Here is a 9,211-nt window from a genome sequence, read left to right on the forward strand (position 1 = left end):
CACTGCTGGGTGTGGTGCCCACGTAAAAGAAGGTTATATATTAAAGCACCATTTTGAAAAGCAAAACTTGACTTTTTAAAAGAAAATTTGGGCCACATTAGGTGGTGTTCAGGGCTTGCTCCTTTTCTGCATCACTCATGACCTAGTTTAACTTTAATAACCTTATAAAGGCTTCACTGCCACATGAGCGGCCTTCAACATACAGATTCAGGGGACAAAAGCATTCAGTACTACATGTCACAACCAGTAATGTGCTACCTAATAATATTCTTACTCATTGACATAAAATGATTGAAAGCCAGCCTGGAGATTAAGTAGCTGTTTGCCTTAAAATTATCTCTGCAAAGTTTCTCCATGATTTTGAAATGGGAAATACTGGGAATATTTACAATGGTTGAGCAGTTGTCTTGGGTGTGGGAGGCTCTGGGTTTGATACACACACACACACACACACACACACACACACACACACACACACTTGCACTACCTAGAAGGAAGAACACATTGACACTATCTAGAAACAAGAACAGTTTGTACACCCTTCTCTTCTGCTGTTGGATCTTCAGAGGTTCATTTTTACAGATCAGATAGTTTTGTATCATATTCTTTAAATTTTATAAAGCAGAAAAACTTTGTCTTTTGGGGGGCCACACCCAATGGTGCTCAGAGCTTATTCCTGGTTCTGGGATCACTCCTGGTAGGGATTGGGAAGACCATTCAGGGTGCCAGAAATTGAACCCAGGTTGTCAAAGTAAAACACCCAAGACTAGTTATAAAGCTGACTAGTTCCAGAGATTTCACCAAACAAAAATTCCTAGATCTGATCTAGATCAATCTATTTTGAAAGTGGGTGATACCAGCTCACTTCCCATAGCCCCTTCTCTTTCCCCTGCCTCCCCACCCCGGTAGAGATGCAGGATCCATCCAGCAGGTTGGAGTAGCTTCAGATGCAATTTAGGAATACTTTATTTGCTCCTCCCAGGAAAGGAGATTTCCAGGGAGGGCACTTATTGTTTTTCTGAAAAGGAGGTAGCAACCAAGTAAATTTTGGGAATCTCTGATCTAGACCAATGAGCTTTTCCTGTTAAGGACTAGCGAGAAGTGCAGCATTTAGAATGTAGAGGATACTGGGAGGTTTACTTTCTGTAATTTTCTTTTCTTTTTTGCAATTCTGTGGGTTGAACTCAGTGTGTTGCCCATACAAAGCACTGTTCTACCACAAAAGCCACTCCCCCCGGTACCCACCTCCTCTTCCTCCTCCTCTTATTTTTTTCTTTTGGTGGGGGGAGGGCACTGCAGAATTTAGGTAGGGCTGGGGGAACCATATGTGATGCTAAGGATCAAACCCATGCCGATATATGCAAGGCAAGCACCCTACCTGCTATCTATTGCTCCAGCCCCTATTTTCTTCTATTTTTAAGCAAGTAATAGATTTGACTTCTTCTCCTTCAGAAAACAACTAAAAACAATTCAAAATGAAACTATAGGGCAATTCTGGAATGTAACAAAAATAACCCTGAAGCAAGGAAATCTGTTTTATTCCTTAATTTATCAAATATTTGAGTGCCAGGGAGACACTGTACAAGGCACATGGTATCTGTCAATGAATCTTGCCCACATGGAGATTGTACAGAAAGAAATGAGGAAACAGACAATAATATATATGTTTATGTAGATATATATATACATAGATATATATCTATATACATATACAGATATCAGTGTGTGTATATATATGTACATATATACATACACACACATATATATGTATATATATATATGTTTGGTTTTGGTTTGGAGATCACACCTAGCAGTTATTAGGGCTTACTCCCAGCTCTGTGGGATCACTCCTGGCAGCTATGGGAACTATATGGGATGCCTAGGATCAAACCTGGTTCGATATATACAAGGCAAATGTCCTACTTACTGTACTATCACTCTAGCCTGCAGTAGATTTTTTAAAATAATACAACTTTATGTCATCATATATATTAGAGAAGGGTAAGAAATTTGTTTGGAGGTTTTGTTGTTTTGTGTTTGTATTTGGGTCACACCCAAATGATACTTGGGACTTATTTGTGGCTCTATGCCCAGGGATCACTCCTGGCTGGTCTTGGGGAACCATATGTGGTACCATATTTAACCCCAGTCAGTTGTATGCAAGGCAAGCACCCTGCCCATTGTACTATGTCTCTGGAGTGAGGGGTAAAACATTTGGAAGAGCGATAAAACATTTGCATAGAGTGATAGTACAGCAGGTCGGGTACTTGCCATGCATGCGGCCGATCCAGATTTGATCCCCAGCATTCCATATGGTCCCCTGAGCACCTCTAGGTGTAGTTCCTGAGTGCAGATCCAGGAGTAACTCCTGAGCATAGCTGGGTGTGGCCAAAAAACAACTGACAGAAATTTGGAAAAGTGGGGCCAGAGTGATGGTATGTTGGATAGGGTGTTTGCCTTGCACACGGCCATCCTAGGTTTGATCCCTGGAATTTCATATGGTTCCCTGAGCACCACCAGGAATAATTCCTGATTTTAGAGCCAGGAGTAACCTCTGAGCATTGCCAGATATGGCCCAAAAACTGAAAGAAAGAGAGAAAGGGAAGGAGGTGGAGGGGGGAGGAAGAAAGGCATTTGGAAAAGTAAAAAGGCTAGGATAAAGGATTTGGGGAGTAGCTCAACAGGATGGAGCACATGCTTTGTACGTAGAAGGTCCAGGTTTAAATGGTTCCCAAGCACTGTGAGAAATAAGCCCTAACATCTAGCCCTTTAGCACTGCCAGGTGTGGCCACAAACAGACTAGGATAAGGAAGCTTATCATAGCATGGGAGCATAGCTATGGGAGATGAGGTCATGAATGTAGTATTTAAGTAAACTAGTTAGGGAAATATGCACTGAGGAGGTGACATTTGAAATAATGCTTTAAGTATATGAGTTAGCCATATGTATATTTGAGATATAGCATAGCATGGTAAATAGCTGCACTAAAGGCCCTAAGCCCCCAAACAGGAAATACCCTGGAATTGTTAGAACAGAAAGAAGGCTAATGTGGAATGGAATGAAAAGAGGCTTGAATGGAATGATAGAATGATAAGGCAAGATAGAATGATAGGTAGATTTTGCAGAGATATGCCAAATACTGACATAACTTTTTTTTTTTATTGCTTTGTGACTACACCCAGAGGTATTCAGGGGTCTCTCTTATCTGTGCTGGAGGGACTACAAAGTGCTGGGTATCAAACCTAGGGTTCGCCTGTACAAAGCAAGTGTTCCAGCCCTTGGAGCCATTTCTTCAGTCCCTGCCTTTTTATATTTTGACTCTTGGACCACACCTGGTTGTGCTCAGGGGATGCTCGCAGCTCTGTGCTTGGGGAATCATGAGATGCCAGGTCTTAAACCTGGACCCCCTGTATACAAACTGTGTGCTCAACTTGATGAGCTGTCTATCCAACCCTGACTTAAAAAAAAAAAAACACTAGGTGATTTGTTAAAATAATCTGGACTTGGGATAAGTAGAAAATCAAGACCATATAGAAAGTCACTGGACAATCCAGGGAAGAGGGGATAATGATCAGGTCAGGGTCAGAGGAATGGATATTTTGATGAAAAGAGAAGATTTTGGCTTCATTTTTGAAAGTCACTGTCACTGTCATCCCATTGCTCATCAATTTGCTCAAGCGGGCACCAGTAACATCTCCATTGTGAGACTTATTGTTATTGTTTTTGGCATATCGAATATGCAACGGATAGCTTGCCAGGCTCTGCCATGTAGGCGAGAGACCCTCGGTAGCTTGCCGGGCTCTCCGAGAGGGTTGGAGGAATTAAACCTGGAATAGAGGAATCAAACCCGGGTTGGCCACGTGCAAGGCAAACGCACTACCCACTGTGCTATTGCTCCAGCCCATTTTGAAAGTACAACTAATAAATTTCCACATGAATTCTGCACAGAGTGTGAGAGGAAAAAAGGAATCAGGTTATGACTACAAGAGTCTTGTCCAAAACTGCTAGGAAAGTGGAATTTCCAGTAAGTAGGAGAATTATTTGTGGAACATAAAGGGAGGAGATTGGGGGTTTGGTTTTGGACATAAAGTTTGGATGCTTACTGGACACCCAAGTAGGGATATAGAGTGGGCAGCAGAACAAATGAAGCTGGTGCTTTAAAAAAAATGTTTAGAGATAATTTTGGAAGTACTGAAATAATTTGCATGCATGAGGCTGGATGGGCCAGATCAGAGAGGAGCTCAGAGGGGTGCCCGGAGGCACTTACACATCACTGAACAGGGAGGAGAGACACCTGAGGAGTAACAACCAGTGAGCAGGAAAATATGTCATGTCAAGCCTAGTGTTCAGTTTTGTATTTTGTGGCTAACATCAAAGCTTGTTCTTGACCAGATGTTGACTCTCAGGTAGTAAATCAAGAGTAGTATGGGGATGGGAGAGTGGTGCAGTGGTTTAGAGCATCGGCCTTACAAATGTATGGTCACGAGTTCAAATCTCTTGTGTCCACATGTGCTAAGAGCAATCCTGGTGGCTCTGCTGTTGGAGCCTGCCAGCTCTGCTGTCTGTGATCCCTAGAAATCCAGGGATTTCCCACCATACCACAGCGTGGTGGGCACTCCGAAAGGGGTGCAACCCCTTGCAAACACTGCAACTAGAAGTATGGGTGAGAATCATAACCATAACACGTGTGCAACTCAACTAAAGTGCCAGCCCTGGTGAGCATGTGTGCAAGAAGACACAGATACAGGAGAGCAAACGTTGGAGCACCCCAGCCAAGTGTGAGCATTACAACCTAATGTGTGACCCTGGTGAGCACCACAGCCAAGCATGTGTGCAATCTCTAGTCACCACAACAACTTCAACAGCAGAGGTGAAAGAGATCTGAAAAAAAAAAAAAAAGAAGTAACAAAAACTTTTTGTGTTTGCTTTTATTTGGGGGCCACACTCATAGGTGTTTAGGATTAGGGTTTATACCTGGCTTTGAACTCAGGTATTATTCCCGGGGGAGCTCGGCAGATCATATGGGATGCTGAGGATTGAACATGGGTTGGATGAGTACAGGTCAAGTGCAATACCTTTTCTACTATACCTGTGGCCCCTGAATTTTTTAATTAGAAAAAAATAAGTACTCCTGAATCTGAACATGTTTGTATCTTTAAATATTTAGTGGTATTTTTTTGGACTGCACATATTCAGAAGAAAAAACTATATCCATTTTGTGGAGGAAAATAGAAGCTCCATTTATAGAAAAAAAAACAGCTGAGCAAAGCCAAATTTTGAAGACCTTAATAAAATTTTGACAAGAATCTTCATAATTTTCATAATTTATTTCTACTTACTGGTATACCATCCCAAAATAGCCACCTGACTTTACTATAGGCGTTATTATGTTCTAAAGATTGGTTATAATATATATTTACATTAGTTTTTAATTCATCAAAACTTGTACAGAACAAGAGTGAAACAGCTGCATAATGCACTTCACTACTTCATGAGAAGGCTCATTGTTGATTTATGGTTTATATAAAGAACAAGGGGGTGGAATGTGAATAACTGAAATATTTCTACAAAATACTTATGGTAAACATTTCTATCTCAGTCCTCTCTGATTCATATAACCAAGTAACTTTATACAAAGTTAACATTAAAAATGTTCTGCTTCTTAAAAATAAACTTAGGATCTACAGTTATAGTAAGAATACTATGAAAACAGAAGGTTGTACTTGTGGTGAATTTCTTTATAGAGACTTTTTGGTTTTTGGTTTTAGGACCACACCCAGTAGTGTTCATGGCTTACTCCTAGCTCTGTGCTCAAGGATAACTTCTGGTAGGCTGGGGGACCATACGGGGTTCTGGGGATCGAACCGAGGATGGTCACAAGCATCCTACCTGGTTCATCACTCTGGTTCTCAACACGGTATATTTAATTTTTAAACTGTTAAGACACTGTAGTAGCCTGAAAAATAGTAACTGAAATCTTCAACATTTGATGCCTTATAACATCCAGTCATTTTAAGAGTTTAACCTCAAGCTTACTTAATATCAAAATTTCCTTCTTTCCCTTAAATATGCCCAGAGCAATGCATTATTGCTTAGCATTTCTGTAATCCTGGGGTGGGGGGGGTGGGAAATCATATATTCTATTACAGTGGAAAGAACCATGGAAAAGGTAATTTAATAACTTCCTTTTATACCAAATTTACTTATAAATTATGTATCAGAGTGAGAGAGAGGGAGAGAAAAAAGTATCTACTTCAGAGGCAGGGGGAGTGTAAAGGGGAGGGAGGAAAACTGGGGACATTGGTGGTGGGAAATGTACACTGGTGAAGGATGAGTGTTGGAACATTATATAACTTAAGCCCAATCATGAACAACCTGTAACTGTGTATCTCACTGTGATTAAATAAAAAAATAAAAAATAAAAATTTATGTATCAGAGCCTTTCCAGAAAATAGATTTCAATTCCCTTCTATTTTTAGCTTTCTCATTATTTCCTCTACCTGTTGGCCACAAAAATGATAGTGAAGAAGAAAGGGATACATTTCCTAAATACAAATAGTCTACTACAACAATTTTTGTTTGTTATAAAACAAAGCTGTAAGACATGAGTCTGGGGCCAGAGGTTAAGTGCTACCTTCCCCATGGTCAACCCCAGTTCAATCCCCAGCACTCCGTAAGTTTCTCTGAGCCCTGCCAAGAGTGACCCCAAAGTGCAAAGACAGAAGTAAGCCCTGAGCACCATTGGGTGTGGTACAAAAATTAAAAAATTAAAATTAAAAATATGATGCTAATTATTTCAGGAAGGGGTGAAGCCATAACTGGTGGTGGTTCTTGGGTTCCACTCTGAACTTGGGGTACACGGTTCACTCATGGTGGTGCTCTGGAGACCAGAGGTACCTACGGTCAAAATTGGGCCTCCAGGTAAGATAAAGGACCAGTATGATAATAATAGTTGGAAATGATCTCTCTTGACAAGAACTGAGTGTTGAAAGTAGGTGAATAGATATACATGATAACTTTTCAGTTCTGTACTGCAAACCACAATGCCCAAAAGGAGGAAGGAAGTGGCAGAGAGAGAGAAAGAGAGAGAGACAAAGAGACAGAGAGAGACAGAGAGACACAGAGAGACAGAGAGAAAGTAGTGCCTGCCATAGAGGCAGGTAACAGGGGATGTGACAGGAAACTGGGGACGTTGGTGCTGGGAAATGTACACTGGTGGAGGGATGGATGTTGTAACATTGTATGACTGACACCTAATCATAAATAGCTTTGTACGGGTCTATCTCACAGTGATTCAATAAAAAAAATTAAAAAGAAAATTGGGCCTTCACTATGGAAAACATGCTCTCTGGCCCATTCATTTATCTCTTTAGCCTAATAGCAATTTAAAATTTTTTTTAAATTTTGAGGAGAAAAATCAAAATATGCCCAATAGTGCATATAGTAAGAAAGAATATCTAGGCAGTATAAAATATGCTCCCTTCCCAGTATATTCTTCTAGTTTTGTTAGTCAAGATGTGTAGGTTGAAATAGTTAAGCAGGATTAATAGACAGTATCAATAAAATATGGCACTAGATAATGACATCAGTAGTCAAAGACTATATTGGGGCAATGTGGAAAAATCTGTTCAGTGAAGGTGAAGTTTGTTACGTTTCCAAGGATGAACTGAAGGTGGACTGAGAGAGAAGAGGCAACACTATTAAGGTTAGGTTGAGAAATACAGCACGAGGTGGTGAAACTCTCTTTAAACTGTTGTAAAAGTGTCCAACTTGTCGCTCTTTCAAAAGAGCCAAAACTGTAATTTACCCAGATTTGTTTTCAAAAACACAATTAGCTGGGGCCCGAGAGATAGTATAGTGGTTAAGGTACTTGCCTTGTACTGGCCAACCCAGGTTCTATCTTCAGCATCCCATAAAGTCCCCAGACATTTCCAGTAATGATTCTTGAGTGCACAGCGTCTGAGTTAATTCCTGAACAGAAAGAGAGAGAAAGAGAGAGAGCGAGAGAATGAGAGAGAGATAGAGACAGACAGACAGATAAGACAGACAAACAGACAGAGAAAGGAGGGAGAGAGAGGAAGGAAAAAATGTGATTAACTTTTTTTTTCTTTTTTTCTTCTTCCCCCCCTAAAAAAATGTGATTAACTTTTTAAAATTTTCTCAGCCCAATAGTTGAGATGGCCTTTGTTCATTCAGTTATGCACCATGGGACAAAGTTATCGGGGCAGTGGGTCGAGTTACTCATGAACTGAGCTGTTTTGCATGCTGGAGGCCTGAGTTGAATGTCCCAGCATCTCGGGGGAGCGAGCCCATAGAGCAGGGATAGCCTCTGAGAACCAGCAGATGAGCAACCAAACAAAACACAGGTCACTGGGCGCCAGAAACTAATTCTATTTTATGTTTTTGTGAGCTGTAGTGAAAAATTACAAAGGCAATTCCTAGAACACAATTGAGTCTGGGTTTTACCACCACCAGGGGGAGAAATTACATTTAAAAAAAGGATCTGCGGGTTCGCAACTTTTTCTAAATCCTAGGAGGGCCAGTTGCCCCTATTGAGAACAACCGGCCTCACCCATTGAACTCTTATTAATCTTCATAAATCTTCTACATTTGTGAAGATTAGAACTCGTGCCCATACATTGTGATTCTTAGTGAAGGTTCTCTGAAAGAACACGTAGGAGCTCCTTCCAATAAGCTAAGTAATGAACTCCTACTTAGCACCATTCTAATACACAATCTGACCATTTTGACATCCTCCTTCCAAGATGACGTTTAGATATGTACCAAAGGTTTAATATGATTGCAAAATTACTAAATTCGACATTTAAAAGGGCCAAGCATATAGCCATCGGTATTGGTTTCTTAGATCATTGATCTTAGATCTTGACCTTAGATCTTCAGATGAATACCCAACGCTGGAACCCCTGGATTCAACTTCCCGTGAACTAGGAGCCCCTGGCCATTACTCCCGTTCGGCGAGAATTCTATTCTCACCCGAGTTACTTTGGAGGTGTCACCAATTTCCCGACTGATAACCTCTTAGTAGATAGTGAATCTGAATGACTTCCGCTCATTCATTAAACTTCTTCGGATAATAACGGCAGCATGTGGGAGGGTGGAAGGCGATCTTGGGCAGAAAGAGGTCTCCCAAGCACCGCCAAGAATGATCCCCGAATCCTGCTGGATTAACAACCACAAAAATTGGTCTGTT

Source organism: Sorex araneus, chromosome 6, assembly GCF_027595985.1.
Source record: "Sorex araneus isolate mSorAra2 chromosome 6, mSorAra2.pri, whole genome shotgun sequence".
Lineage (NCBI taxonomy): Eukaryota > Metazoa > Chordata > Mammalia > Eulipotyphla > Soricidae > Sorex > Sorex araneus.